At 36.3% G+C, this 16,241-nt stretch overlaps 1 protein-coding gene across 1 annotated transcript in view; it reads left to right on the plus strand.

The window, feature by feature from the left end:
- RNLS (renalase, FAD dependent amine oxidase) overlaps positions 1-16,241 on the plus strand; it is a 412,797-nt gene that overhangs the window by 214,005 nt on the left and 182,551 nt on the right. The gene's annotated exons all lie outside the window — the stretch shown is intronic.

Here is a 16,241-nt window from a genome sequence, read left to right on the forward strand (position 1 = left end):
GGGAGCTATGCAATGTGCTTGGAAATAAAAGAAAGAACCAGCTGTACCAAAGAGAAAACATTAAAAAATCAGAAGCTTACTGAAGAATCTAATCAGCAGGGGAGTCTAGTAGACCAGACTGATTTTTAGTAGTACTACAGGACACTTCAAATACTAGGCTTCTCTTAAGCAACCAAATTGAACTGCAGATTTCCAAAAGACTGTCATTGCCAACCTGAGAGGGGAAGGGCAAGCCTGTGTTGAAATAATTATCAATTATAAGTACAATGCACTATATTATTTTGATCTGGGTACTGTTGCCTTGGTCATTTTACTTTGGAAGGAGAAGATGAAGTAAAAAGCACTAGATACCAGTACTGAGGAGTGTGCCTGAAGTGAAATTCCTTTGCCTCTACTGAATAAAGATGTTTGAAGTAGATCTTCACTTCTCCCCTTCATTATTATTGTTAACAATTCTAGTAATAACAACAAAAAACATATATTCACAGAGGTATTAAGATATTATCTAGCTCCAAGAAGAGAATTCTATCATATTCATTACACCTGTCTACCTAACTACTGTTGTTACACTAGGGAAAAGCAAAGGAAGTAAATAATAGGAACAATAATTTACATTTAATATTGCTTAATTTTATAAATCATTTTTTAAATAAAATTGCCTCTTTTAATCCTTATAACAATATTGTTATATGGGAATAATCATATTCCCATTTTTTAGATTTTGTTGATCTTCTCAAAGAACAAACTTTTGATTTTGTTCAGTCTCTCTCTTTTTTTGTTGTTCTCAATTTCATTTATATCTGCTATGATCTTTACTATTTCTTTCCTTTGGCTTGATTTGAAAACAGTTTGCTGTTCTTTTTCTAGTTCCACCAGGTGTGCACTTAGATCTTCAATATTTGCTCTCTCTTCTTTTTTAATGTGTAAGCATTGAGGGTTATAAATTTCCCTTTCAGCATTGCCTTTGCAGTGTCCCATAGGTTTTGATATGTTGTGCTCTCATTTTTATTTATCTCAAGATATTTACTGATTCTCTTGCAGTTTCTTCTTTGACCCACTGATTAATTAAGAGTGTGTTGTTTAATCTCCATATATTTATGTGTTTTCTCTTTTTCTGACCATATTGACTTCCAGCTTCATTCTGTTATGATCAAAAAAGTGTTTTGTATAATTTCAATCTTTTTAAATTTATTAAACCTGTCTTTTGACACAACATATGGTCTATCTTGAAGAGGGATCCAAGAGCGCTTGAAAAGAATGTATATACTGCTGTTTTGGGGTGCAGTGCTCTATAGATGTCTTTTAGGTCTATTTTATTTATCATATTACTCAAGCTTTCTCTTTCTTTCTTTATCCTTTGTCCAGATATTCTATTCAGTATTGAGAGTGGTGTACTGAAGTCTCCAACTATTATTGTAGAGACATCTCTTTCTCCCTTCAGCTTTGCCAGTGTGTGCCTCATATATCGTGGGGGACCCAGTTAGGTGTGTAAATATTTATTATAGTTATTTCTTCTTGGTAAACTGACCCTTTTATTAATTATAATTATTATTGCTTTTTGTCTTTTTATCCTTTAATTTACCTTTGTTATTAATCTTTATTTCTAGACTCTTCTCCAAGCCTCTTATCCTTGTTTTTCCTTTCAGGCTTCAGTACTCCCTTTAGTATCTCTTGTAATTCTGGTCTTTTGGTGACATACTCTCTCCGTTTTTGTCTGTGAACACTTTAAACTCACTCTCATTTTTGAAGGACAGTTTTGCCAAATACAGAATTCTTGATGGGAAGTTTTTCTTTTTCAGTACATTAAAACAATAGACCACTTTCTTCTTGCCTCCATGGTTTCTGATGAGAGGGCAGCACATAATCTTATTGAGGTTCCCTTGTATGTGATGCTTTGTTTTTCTCTTGCTGCTTTCAGAATCCTCTATTTATCTCTGATATTTTTCATTCTGAATAGTAGGTGTCTTGGAGTAGATCTATTCAGATTTATTCTGTTTGGAGTCTGTTGTCTTTCTTGGATATGGATATTTATGTCTTTCATAAGGTTGGGAAGCTTTTGGTCATTACTTCTTCCAATGTTCTTTCAGCCCCTTTCCATTGCCTTCTCTTTCTGGGGCACCAATAACATGTCTGTTTGTTGTTTCACATTGCAATTCAATTTCCTGAGATCCTGTTACATTTTTTTCCATTCTTTTCTCTCTTTTTCACTTGTCTTTTTCAGTGGATGTTCTGTTCTTGAAATCACTAATTCTGTCTTCAAGCAATTCAAATCTGCTCATATGCACCTGTTTCAACCCAATTCTGAAGAACATGAGTTGGGGCAGCTGTAAGATCAAAGAACACACCAGGTAAATGGTTAGACATAACTTTATTGGGACTTAGAAACAGGAGAGACTCTCTGATGGTGGCCAGTCAAAAAGTGAAGTTAGTGCTCTGCAAAGAAACAAGAAAAGGATGGAGAATATAAGGGTCTCAGGACAAAGGTATTCCATAGGTTATGAGAACAGAGGTTCTGCAAGAGTTACATGAGGCATAGAAATGGGGTGTTTGGTGCTGTTACACAGGAAGGGAGTAAACTTTCCTTTAAACCCCAGCCTTGAAAGGTTTAAAGTTTTCAGGACCATTTATACATTCTTTCCTTAGGGAAGATCTGTTTCTTTTTAACTTATGAGTGTCTGGTTGTACTGGGCAGCTATGTGCTTCAGGCTGTGCTTCGTTTGGGGGTGGGAGGGAATCCTGGTCCCTGGGTTCCCACAGGCACCCTAATGTATTTTTAATCTCATCCATCATGTCTTTCATCCCCATAAGCTCTGTTATTTTTCTTTGCAGACTTTTCGATTGTTTTTATGCTCATCCAGTGTCTTCTTAATATCTTTTTATCTCTTTAGTCATATTTTCCTTCGATTCTTTGAATTAATTTAGGAGATTTGTGTGATTGTCATTGGCTAGTTGTCTTAAGTCCTGTATGTCTTCAGGATATTTGGTTTTTTCCTTTGGCTAGGGCATCTCTTCCTGTCTCCTAGTGTGGCTTGTAATTTTTGGTCAATGTCTAGGCATCTGAATATGTTGGTGAATTTACTCTGATGTTTAATTTCTCTTGCCTAGTGTTTTTTTTTTTCTACAGCTCTTCTTTGATTTTTTGTTCAACGTATTCTAAGTCTTTAAATTTGCCCAACTTAAGTTATCAAAATTGGACTAGGGACTCTCTAATAGGAAGCAGATTTTCTCCCAGGGGTGGGATAAAGAGAGACCTAAAAGTAGTTTTTCTCTTTTCAATTTACTGGCCAGCCAGGAGATGGTGATTGTCAGCGAACCTTTCCATAGAGGCTTTTCAACCTCCACTTTCTGTGTTTCTGGTCTGGCTAGAGCTGAGATTCAAAGCATGCTCTGCTGCCCATATGCACTGAAGAGAAGCCCTCTGACTAACTCTGACTTTTCCCTTGTAACAACTTATAGGAAAGAAGATATCTGTTCCCCTCTCAGTCAGCCACAGTGAGCCAGGGGTTTTATTCCAGCTTAATGTCTCGAGGGTGAGAGATGGGAGCCCTTCCCAGTCACCACAGGAGTTTAGTAACTCACATTTGTTGTTTTGGGTTCTTTGTCTCTCTGTCCCTCACCTACTGCGAGTTACACAGCATTGTCCTAGTCTATTGACCCACAAAGTAGGTCCCTTGGACAGCTTTTGGTCCTTTCTCAGTTGTTTTTGTGAGAGAGTTGAGCTCTGTGTGCCAATGCCAACTCCATCTTCCCAGAACTCCCCAATCAAGGGGGTTTTATCCCTGGTGTGCAAGGGTGGTTCAACATAAGAAAATTAACATAATATACCACATTAACAAATAGAGTTAAAAAAAAAACACATGATGACCTTGATTGATGCAGAAAAGACATTTGACAAAATCCAGCATCCTTTCTTGATAAAAGCACTTCAAAAGATAGGTATAGATGGAAAGTTCCTCAACATAATAAAGGACATATATGAAAATCCCATAGCAAAAATTGTACTCAGTGGAGAGAGGTTGAAAGCTTTCCTCGAAGATCAGGAATAAGAAAAGATGCCCACTGTCACCACTGTTCAACATTGCGTTAGAAGTTCTAGCTAGAGCTTAGCAAGAAAAAAAAACAAAAAAACATAAAAGGCAACCAAATAGTAAAGGGGAAGTAAAACTCACACTATTTGCAGATGACATTATCCTATATTTAGAAAATCCTGAAATATCTACAACAAAGCTATTAGAGCTAATAAATGAGTTCAGCAAAGTGGCGAGATACATGATCAACACACAAAAATCAGTAGTGTTTCTATACACTAGCAATGAGCAATCTGAGGAGAAAATCACGAAAAGAATTCCACTTATAATAGCAACAAAAAGACTCAAATATCTAGGTATTAATTTAACCAGGAATGTAAAGGATCTGTATTCAGAAAATTACAAAATACTGCTAAAAGAAATCAAAGAAGACCTAAACAAATGGATGGACATTCTGTATTCATAGATTAGAAGACTAAACATCATGAAAATGTCCGTTCTACTCAAACTGATTCATAAATTCAATGCAATACAAATAAAAATTTCAACAGCCTACTTTACAGAAATAGAAGAGTCAATTAACAAATTTACTTGGAAAGGAAAGGGTTCCTGAAAAAATTCAGAGGACTCACACTTTCTGACCTTGAGGCGGTCAAAACAGTACTGTATTGGCATAAACATAAACATATTGAACAACAGATGCTAATTGAGAGTTCAGAAATAGGCCCTCACCTCTATGGTCAACTGCTTTTGACAAGCCTACTGAGTCCACTTTTCTGGGACAGAACAGTCTCTTCAACAATTGGTGCAGGAGAACTGGATATCTGTAACCAGAGAAATGAAAAACCACCCCCCTACCTCACTCCCTATACAAGAATCAACTCAAAATGGATCAAAAACCTAAACATAAAAGCCAGAACCATAAAACAAGTAGAAGATAATGTAGGGAAACATTTATAAGTCCTGCTGTTAGGTAGGGATCTCACCCCCCCACAACATGAGCAACACAAGAAGAAATAGATAAGTGGGACCTTTTCAACATTAAATACTTCTGCACCTCAAAGACTTTGTGAAGAGGGTAAAAAGGCAGCCTACTCAATAGGAGAAAATATTTGGAAATCACACATCCAACAAGGGTCTAATATCCATAATATATAAAGAAATACTACAACTCAAAAGTAAAAATACAAATGACCTGATTAAAAAGTGGGTAAAAGACCTGAATAGATATTTTTCTAAAGAAGAAATACAAATGGTAAAAATACATATGAAAAAATATTCAACATCATTGGTTATTGGGGAAATGTAAATCAAAACTACAATGAGATTTCATTTCACACATATTTGAATGGCCATTATTAAAAAGACAGACATTATGTTGAGTGAAGCAAGCCCTGCTCAAAAGGACAAATATGGTATGATTTCATTTTTATGAACTAAATATAATGAATAAACACATGGAGTTAATACCTAGACTTTAAGTCACCAGAAAATAAAACATGGTTAGAGAATGGAAAACTGAGGTTTAATCTGTACAGAAGTGGTAAAAAGTTGTTTGTAATGTTTGGAAATAAATAGAAATGGTGAAAACACATCATAGAATGTGTAATTATAGCACTAAAATATGGGTATGAGTGGTTTCCTATTGTTTTTCTTTTTTCTTTTGGAGTAATGAAAATGCTCTAATATTGATTGAAGTAATGAATGCACAAGTCTGTGATTATATCAAATGATACTGATTGTACACTTTAGATAAATTATATGGTTTATGAACAAAAAAAAAATGGGTAGATTAGGAGGAAAAACACCAAATGCCAGATATCAACTATAGTTAGTAGTAATACTTTAATGATGCTCTTTCAAAATTTGTTATAAATGTTTCACAGCATGCAGGTTATTATTGGTGGGGTGATATATGGGAGCCCTGTATGATGTTATGCATGTTTGTTTTATAAGTTCACAACTTTTACTGTATGCTTACTGTTTATGTATGTTCATGTATGAATGATATACTTCAATAAACTTTTTGATAAAAATAAGAGAAGACACAGATTACAAATAGCAATGAAAGGTGGCATCATTACAGATTCTATAGATATTGAAAAGAATTTTACGAACAACTTAAGCCTGTAAATTTGACAACTTAGTTTAAATGGACAAATATCTTGAAAAACACAAACTACCCAAACTCACTCAAGAAGAAATTAATCACCTGAATAGCACTATATATACTAAACTACTAAAGAAATTAAATTTGTAGTTTAAAGCTGTCTCACAAAACACCAGGCCAAGATAGCTTCACTGGGGAATTCTACCAAATATTTAAGAAATAAGTAACACCAATCCTACTCAATTTTTCCAGAAAAAATTAAAGTAGAAGGCATACTTTCCACTTATTCTACAAGACCAGCATTATTCTGATACCAAAATCAAAGGCATTTCAACAAAAACTACAGATCAGTATGACCTATGAACATAAAAACAAAAATTCTGAACAAAATTATTAGTACATCAAATCCAATTGGAACTTATCCCATGAATGCAAAGTTGGCAATCCCCTATGTGACTGTGACAAAGTTCTCTCATTTTGAGCTGTAAATAATAAAGACTTCTCCCATTTATGTGTGTAAGTGTTTTTGTGTTATGTCTAAAGAATCTGTAATCATACCAAGTATCATCTAAGTAAAAAAACACTGAAAGATATTAAAGAAGACCTAAATGAAATGAAAGAGAATTCCTTTTTCATGGAAAAAAAATATTCTCCTCACATTGTTCTATAAATTCAATGCAGCTCTATTCAAATGGCCTGCAGGGTTTTTGTAGAAATTGACAAACTGATTCTAGAATTCAGAAGTAAAAATACAAACTAGGATAGCAAAAGCATTTTGAAAAAGAACTTTGAGGGTCAACACTACTAATTTCAAGAATGTCATACTCAAACAGAGTGGCATTGTTATAAAGATAGACAAGTAGGTCAATGAAATGAAATATATTGTCAGAAATAGTCCCACACATATATAGACAATTGATTTTGACATAAATGCAAAAACAATGCAATGGAGGAAAAAAGTCTTTTCAACTAGTGTACTGGAACAATTAGGTAATTAGATATCTATATGCAAAAAAGAAGGACAAGAAAAAGATGAACTTTGATCTATATCCCATACTATATAAAAATTAACTCAAAGTGGACCTAAATATAAAACCTAAAATTATAAAATTTCTAAAAGAAAATACAGGAAAAATCATCTTTGTGGCTTGAGGTTAGGCAAAGTTTTCTCACATGTAACACCAAAGGCACGGCCCATAAAAGAACAGATTGATGAATTGTTCCAGCCACTCGTGTCCTTCCTAGCCCTGGGAAGACCGATCAACTTGAATTCCAAGTTCATTCAACATTCCTGTTCAAGAAACTGAAATTTGAACTATATTGCCTAGGAATCCATTTTTATGACTTTTAAATATAGCAGTAATGATCAACATTTGTATAGCAGAGCTCATGTTACAGATATTTTCTAGAAATAATCTTAATTGTACAGCAACTTTATTAAAACATACCATTATTATGCTCACTTTACAGATGAGTAATTGAGACTTAGAGAGATTCAGTTACTTGCCCAAGGTTACACTGCTAGAAAGTGGCCAAACCAGTCTCCAGAGGTTCTCTGATCTCAGAGCATGAATGCTTTTCTACTGTGCCACTTTGCCTCAATACACGGAATGGTGAATTTGGTCTCTGATTTTTTAAGGAAGCCTCTTTAAGCCAGTTCTTGCTAGATGAGCAGACTGATGAATCGTGGCATTATTTTAGTAAATTACCTAGTAAAATAGATATTTATCCCTTACCTTTCGAATCTGTTGTTGCTGCCATCCATGTTTACAAGTGTGGTTAAAGGGAAAAGATGCAGGGCGAGCTGCCCTTTCCAAGTTGAATAGGAATAAAGCCTGCCTTAGCCTTTAATGACACTTTGCCACTTCGCACTCAGGCTGTTGTAAATTAATGTAATTCTCAAAATGACTAGCAAATGCTCTTGGTATAACCTCTTCACCAGTAGGATCTGACCCGACATTCTTCTGATGTTGTCCTAAATAGATGACTCACCTCAGGGAGCCTCCCTTTGAATTCAGTGCTCTTGGCATTTGCCCCGGTTCTGTAATAGCCACATACCCCAGGGGTAAAGAAATGGATCTCTGGCAATCTGGCTGTCCCCTTTATTTCTCTTTCACATTTGTTTACACATTTGTAACTGTCCTCTGAGAATGGCTCCAAGTAGAAAAGATAATATCCTCCCTACCATCCTCTCTAAGGGTCAAAATCACATGGACAATATTATCAATCTCAGTCATATTATTCTTTAATTGTGCTCCTAGACACAGTTAAGCCATTTGGAAGCCTAAGTGGAGTGTCAATAACAGAACCAAATTTAAACTAGTAAATATATAGCAAAAGACAGTATTTAAGAAGGCTAAATGAATACAAGTGGCATTATAGCTAAATATTTAACATTGGGCGGGGGGGGGTGTCACTTTATAAAGCTATTCAGAGGAATGCAAAACTGTTTTCTTAGTAGTAGTAACAGTTTTAGCCCTTTTCCTGGTAAAATCAGTATCATACTTATTTTAAGAAATAGAGATTAAGAAATAGCAAAAGAGAGAAATAGAGGTAATATGAAAATTAAGGTCAGAAGTCAAATACTTTACTTCACATATCATATACAGGTCTGTCTGACTCTAGCAACAGTTTTTGCCCTTCTTGATTTGCATTATTTCTGCCTTTAAACCTCTATTTCTTTTCCTGTCTTTCCAGATATATGTAGCCTTTATATCAGTTCTGGGAGAAACCAAGAGTTGGTTTCTATCCTATCTCCTAGTAGAAGCAACCTGATTAAAAAGAGCATATATGTGTCTGAGTCACCTCAGCCACTGTTACCTGTGTGACCTGGGAGGAACTTATTTAGTTAAGCTGAAATTCTCTTGTTCATGTTAAAAAATGGGTCATAATTCATGGGTCTTTGTGAGTACCAAATGTGTTACTGTGAAATATGTGACATGATGGGTGTAATGAAGACATCTAAAACACTTTTTTCTTCTTCTTTCCCCTTAATAAGTTTAAGAATATTACTAATTTCTTTCTGTTCTTTTGTTGGTGTTTTCCTTTATCTGAATCAAGCAATAAATAAGTTCTTATTGAGCATTCAGAAACTTAACACATTCTCCAACTCCTATCCTTCAGTTGATAATGATTTTCAATTTTTGGAACTTGAAATGATCTACAATTTTCAGTTCTGCTTCTATTAGTTTTTTTTTTTTTTTAATTTCCCCTCCTTTGTGGCTTTTTGTGTGCTGTGTGCTCTCTGTGTCCATTCAGTGTACATTCTTCTGTGTCTTTATTTATTTCCCCTCCCTCCCTTGCAACTTGCTTGCTATCTACTCTCTGTGCCCATTCTCTGTGGGCTCTTCTGTGTTCTCGCTTTTCTCTGTCTTTTTGTTGTGTCACCTTGCTGAGTTGGCTCTCTGTGGCATCTGGGGGCTGGGCGGTGCTCCAGAGCGTGTGGGCAAGCCTGCCTTCACAAGGAGCTCTCTGGATGTGAACCAAGGGCCTCCCATATGGTAGACAGGAGCTCATCTGATTGAACCACAGCTGTTTCCCCATGCTTCTATTAGTTTTTAACTTGAAATGTGTTGGGTAAATAAAATATCTTACTTCAAGAGAAAGAGCAGTTAATATGTAAATATTAAGTATTAGATATTGGAAAGAAACTCACAGTTTTCCAAACTTATGATGGAAGCAGGGGCTTGGGTTATCCAAATTCCAAATAGTTCTTCTGGTTCTAAAATGACATAGACAGCCACCCTGTCAAAGGATGACAGCCTCATTGCCACGGTCCTGACTCCACTCCAGCACAGCAAAGCTTTTGGCCTCCTAACAGATTTTGAAGAAAAGAGAACCCAGGGAATCCTCAAGGCTGATAATAACCTGGAGGTCAGTATAGGCATAGTTAATTTATAGTGTGGTGGTAAAGATTGGTCAGACACACCTGTGTTCTAGTCCTTGCTAACTATGTGAATTGGGATAAAGTTTAAACAAGCCTCTCTTTATTTAACTGTCTTCTCTTTCCTTTTTTAAAATGGGGTTAATAATGTACCTGTATGGAGGATCACCCATATATACATGCTCCATCAATATTAAATATTGTTTTTAATAGCTCCCTAACAGAAACCAGTCTCTGTTTACATTTAATTCTAATCACAGTGTTTTTTAAAAAATGAGAAAACGTTGATTCTTTGAATTGATTTGCTACACTCCTTTGCACAGATTTGACTGGTCTTTATTTACTCCCTTTCTGGAGGGTCCCCACTTCCCCACACTACCACCATCCTTGGACTCTTCCCATGTACAAGAAGCACTGTGGCACGCTGATGAAGAGCAGGGCTGAGCTTGAATTCTGGCCATTCCACTTACTGAGTTGAACAATTTTATCTAAAAAGGAAGGACCTTTTTAGATAAAGAAGGGATAATATTAGTATCGATTTCATGGTGGTATTGTGATGATGGAGTTAATACGTATAAATCAAGTGGAACAGTGTAAGGCTAATATTAGGTTGGTGCAAAAGGAATTGCAGTTTTGGACTGTGAATCTTAAATCATTATAACTAGGCTCAAACACATCTCTTTTTTTTTTAATTTTATTTATTCATTTTTTAAAAAATATTACATTCAAAAAATATGAGATCCCCATTCACCCCCACCGCCCCCACCCCACTACTCCCCCCCACAGTAACACTCTCCCCCATCATCATGACACATCCATTGCATCTGGTGAGTACATCTCTGGGCATCGCTGCACCCCATGGCCTGTGGTCCACACCATAGCCCACACTCTCCCATGTTCCATCCAGTGGGCCATGGGAGGACATACAATGTCCGGGAATTGTCCCTGCAGCACCACTCAGGACACCTCCAAGTTCAAACACATCTTTATTAATCAAAATAGGAACCATCACAATCAACACATTTTTGCCAATGAAAAACAAGTTTGTATATTCCTGTAGTGTAAATGTCTATGCTTCGGGATTCAATGAACTCTTGGAAAGCATTTTCTGCCTCCTGCTGGTTGTGGAAGCATTTTCCCTGCAAAAAGTTGTTAAGATGCTTGAAGAAGTGGTAGATGGTTGGTGAGAGGTCAGGTGAATATGGTGGATGAGGTGAAACTTCATAGCCCAGTTTATTCAACTTTTGCAGTGTTGGCTGTGCGACATGCAGTCAAGTGTTGTTGTGGAGAACTGGGTCCTTTCTGTTGACCAATGCTGGCTGCAGGCATTGAAGTTTTCAGTGCATCTTATAGATTCGCTGAGCATACTTCTCAGATTTTATGGCTTCACCGGGATTCAGATCAAACCAGTAGCAGACCACCGAACAATGACCATGACATTTTTTTCTTGCAAATTTGACTTTGGGAAGTATTTTAGAGTTTCTTCTTGGTCCAACCACTGAGCTGGTCATTGCCAGTTGTAGTACAAAATCCACTTTTCATCTCACATAACAATCCAAGAAATGATTCGTTGCTGTTGCATAGAATAAGAGAGGATGACACTTGAAGACAATTTTTTAAATTTTTGGTCAGCTCATGAGACACCCACTTATCAAGCTTTTACACCTTTCCAATTTACTTCAAATGCCAAACAACCATAGAATGGTTGACATCAAGTTGTTCGGCAAATTCTCATGTAGTTTTAAGAGGATCAGCTTTGATGAATTGCTCTCAATTGGTCGTTGTCAACTTCCGATGGCCGGCCACTATGCTCCTCATTTTCAAGGCTCTTGTCTCCTTTGCAAAGCTTCTTCAACCACCAATACTCTGCATATTCATTAGCAGTTCCTGGCCAAATGTGTCATTGATGTTGCCAGTTATGTCCACTGCTTTATAATAAATTTTGAACTCAAAAGAAAATCGCTTGAATTTGCTTTTTGTCTAACATCATTTCCATAGTCTAAAATAAATATAAAGTAAACAGCAAGTAATATCATTAGCAAAAAATATAAAGCAAGAAATGCATATTAAAATGATGTATAACTTGACCACATTTATTTTAAAATGTATGCCAGTATCAAATGGCAAATTTCAACAATGCAAAACCGCAATTACTTTTGCACCAGCCTAATATTGTATTCTCTAAGTGCTGGCTGTGATTTAGCTAGCAATTAGCACCTGTTTATTCAGTGATCTGACATCCTATGGTAATGTTTTCCTTGATCTCTTCCTTTTCTTTTTCCAATAGCAAAAGAAAGAGGGAATAGTGTAATCCATACCCCATAAATTGTAAATACAGTTGTCCTATGTTTGTGGTATTAAAGATATAAATGACATTGAGTCCCTTCCTGATGTGCCTTCTGTGCTTCCTCACTGTGTACATGAGCCCACTTCACTGAAACAGTTTTTGGAAACTGTTGAAGATGCCCCAATTTTGACATGGCTCTGATTTTCAATGTGGATTGTAATCCACATGTTTTTCTCTATTCCACATTAGATTATCATCTCCTTGAGGGAAAAGGACCATATCCTAACTTCATTAGATCTATAGTACCTAATATATACCCAGAAATGCTCAATGAACTGCCACATAACCAAATGAATGAATAAATGGATGAATGCATGCATCACATTCAAAATGTGGTATTCCAACACTCTGTTCAGCAACAGAGTAAATTTCCAAATAGTTTTAGAATAATTCTGAACATTTCACATTTCCAGGGATGCTCTCATATATCCTACTCTAGAACTTCCCACCTATCTAGGTTTATCATTTTTGCTATAGTTTTTGTCTGCAAACATACCTTGTGTTTTCTGTGCCTTTACACTGTCCTTTTTTGGTGGAGTGCCTTCTCCTCCCTCTATTTTTCTGAATCTTCTGCTCACACCCCACATGAGCATCTCCTTTTCTACTCTAAGTGTAAATCACTTCCTTGACCTCCTATACCAGTTATAGTATAAGCCAATTAGCTGTCACTTAGCAAATGCTAAGTTATCATTTAAAAGAAATGATATCATTTCTTAGTTATCATTTTACAAGAAAAATACTTAGATTCTGAATCCCTTCAGAGCAATGACCTTGTCTTATATTTTTATACCTAGCTTTGTGCCTCACTTGCGGTGCAATAATCAATAAATAATTGTTACTAGATTGACTTGTTCTAAACCACTTTCAGCATATTGCAGTGCAATACAAAATTAAATGCAGGGACCTGGTGTAGTTCAAGCTGTTCAGTGCCCGCCTCTCACATGGGAGGTCCTGGGTTCCATTCTGGTAGCTCCAGAGAAAACAAAAACAAACAATAAGCAAAACAAATGAAAAAACCAACTTGGGAAAGCCAATGTGGCTCAGTGGTTGAGTGCTGACTTCCCACATATGAGATCCTGGGTTCAATCCCAAGACCCCAGTACCTCAAAAAACAAACAAAAAAACTAAATGCAGCACCATGAAAACATCAAATTATAGGTTAAGTGGGAAGACTAGATGTACTGAAACATTATGACAAAGATGGAATTTCATGTGAAGTTTTAACTTTATTAGTTCCTTTTGACTCTGTGTTTTATTTTTATTTAATTTGATGAATCTTTTTTTTTTTAACTTTTGTTTGGGAAGTAGTGGGTTAAGAGCATTTAACTTTAGGCCTAGTTTCATGCACTAACAAATAAAAATTCTACTGCAGAATTGTTTACTTTACAATGAAACATTTCAAAACAAAACATGAGACAACTAATGCATCTCTGCCATCTGTTCTGATGATATGTGGGGAAGGCTTAGAGGGGGGCTGAGGGAATGTGAAGTGTTAGATGCATAGTTTCCTTTCTCCTCTTCAAAATTTTCAGGAACATGGTGCTAATGACTGTGGCACAGATATTGCCCAAATTTACAGTGTGCAGCAATATATTTGAGCATTCTGATTACCATAATATATGGAGCTACCAAAGTCAAAGCTTTGTAAAGAGTTTCAAATGAGCAGGAGGCTGAAAGGTCAGTAAATTCTTGTTACATAATTATTTCCTGGTGAATTAGTCTTTTTAAAATGCAGATGAAGGGAACCGTATTACCAACCATCCCTCCAAATCTCAAAGCAGCCAAGATTACAGCAGATCTTATGCCAAGGAGCAAGGTTGTCTTTGACGCTGGACACTTCCTCTTTCACAGTTGCCAAGAGCATCTGGCCCTATGCATTTTCCTTACTGTTCATTCATGCATTAAAATATTTCACATCTATTCATTGTGTGAATATTACCACCTGCGTAATGTGTCAGCATTGCATGGAGGCTAGATCAGCAGCTTCCGTCGCTCATCACCCTGTTAACATTTGTCTTTAATTGTATATCCACAAAGGAGATCATAATGTTCTATTTGTTTAGGACATGACAGAATCCTTTAGGATTGATGTGGCCTGCCTCGAGTCATCAGCTGGGCATAGTGCCATCTCTTCCAACGAGCCTCTACTTCAGTTCAATTTGGCACACTGTTTTTCTCATGATCTGCATTTGAGAAACTCACTAGTCTATATACTTTCATCAAACTATTTTAATGCCACCTCTCTCTTTTTCCTTTCCATAAATTATCAGACTCCTTTTCCTTCTATTCTTGGATTGTTTCCTTTAGTCTAATGATATGCTTCCATTGTTTTTTTCTCTCCTTAATCTTGTCAGTCTTCCAGGAGCTTCACAGAGGAATTGCCATGTTGCCCGTTCAGCCTCCATCTCATTTTCCATTCATTCATTCATTCATTCATTCATTCATTCATTCATCTCTGCCTCCATCAGTTTAAACAGATGGACTTGCTATATGCCAGACACTCCTTTAGGTTTTGAGTGAATAAGCAAAGTTTCAGCATTCATGAGGCTTCAATTCCAGTGAAGGGAGTCAGTGAGTGAACACACACACACTGTGCCAAAGTATAAGAAGAACTATGAAGAAAAAGAAAACAAAATAAGGGAGATTTATTGGTGTTAGGGAAGGAGATAGCGTGGTGAACGAAGACCTCACATAATAAATGTGGAAATGGCAATGCAGGAGGTGTAGGTAACTTGTCTGAGAAGGCACACACTTAGTGAGGGGAAGGCTAGATTCAAAACTAAGTCACCTAGCATGAAAGCCCAAGTTTTTCACCACAGTGCCTCATGTGCTCTTTACCCTAGGCCATCCTATAATGTTTAGCTGAGAGTATTTCCAGAGGAAGGATTTGCAACTGCTGTAGACAGCACTGTAATCACAGCAGGAATTATCATGTTCAAGAACCCAAGGAATTGAGGAGAGTATGGGATATAAATTCACAGTCCCATTGACTGAAAACAGAAAAACCAACAAACATGTAGTAGACCATGTAAGCATTTACATGAAAGTCTCAGTTTGAAAGTTGTTGTACCCACCTTAAATCTATTACAGTTATAAGCAGTGCCAATATCAGAAAAATCCATAACCTCACATTGCATGCCTTGTTCAATAAAGCAACACTTTCAGTCAATGTTCTTTCAGATGTGGCAAATGTTAAGTAATTAACTTCAACAAAGTCAGTCTCTGTCCATTTCCATGAAATTAGTTTCTAAAGAAGTGTTAATAGCACTGGTCATACCACAGTGTATTTTACTATTACTCCTGGGCCCAAATAAATAGAACATGCCCTTATTATCTAAGAAAGCTGGAAAATGCTGACAGGCCATGTGTCAGCATATATGTAGCATAAATGCAAACACAAGACAAGCCTAGTCAGGCCAATTTTTTTCACAATTCAGAGCATTAACAGCACTCTTAGATTTCACATAAAATGGTTTGGAAACATGGAGAGAATAGAATGCCTTGCCTTAGAACAGATCAAACATTTAGTGATTTGGGATCTATTACCATGGTTCCCTGAATTTTAAAAAGTATTCTCTTTATAAAAGCCACCTAATCAGGAGAAGTAACAGTAACTATTACATAAACAAAAGAGAATGGAAGTGGCTCCTTCCATTGTCTATTTTTTAAAACTCTTACTGTTATGGGATTTCTATCAAGCTTCTGACTTAAGGAATCATGAAATAGGAACAGTTTCCAACCAAAGAGCAGCTTTATGTTATGTAGTTTAGTTACAATTTGTAAACAGAACACCCTGGTGAAGCTTAAATTAGTTAATTCTCAGAATTTCCGGAGATGTGGAAGAAAACATAAGGAAGCAACACAGATGTTTCA

The sequence above is a fragment of the Dasypus novemcinctus genome, chromosome 6 (assembly GCF_030445035.2).
Source record: "Dasypus novemcinctus isolate mDasNov1 chromosome 6, mDasNov1.1.hap2, whole genome shotgun sequence".
Lineage (NCBI taxonomy): Eukaryota > Metazoa > Chordata > Mammalia > Cingulata > Dasypodidae > Dasypus > Dasypus novemcinctus.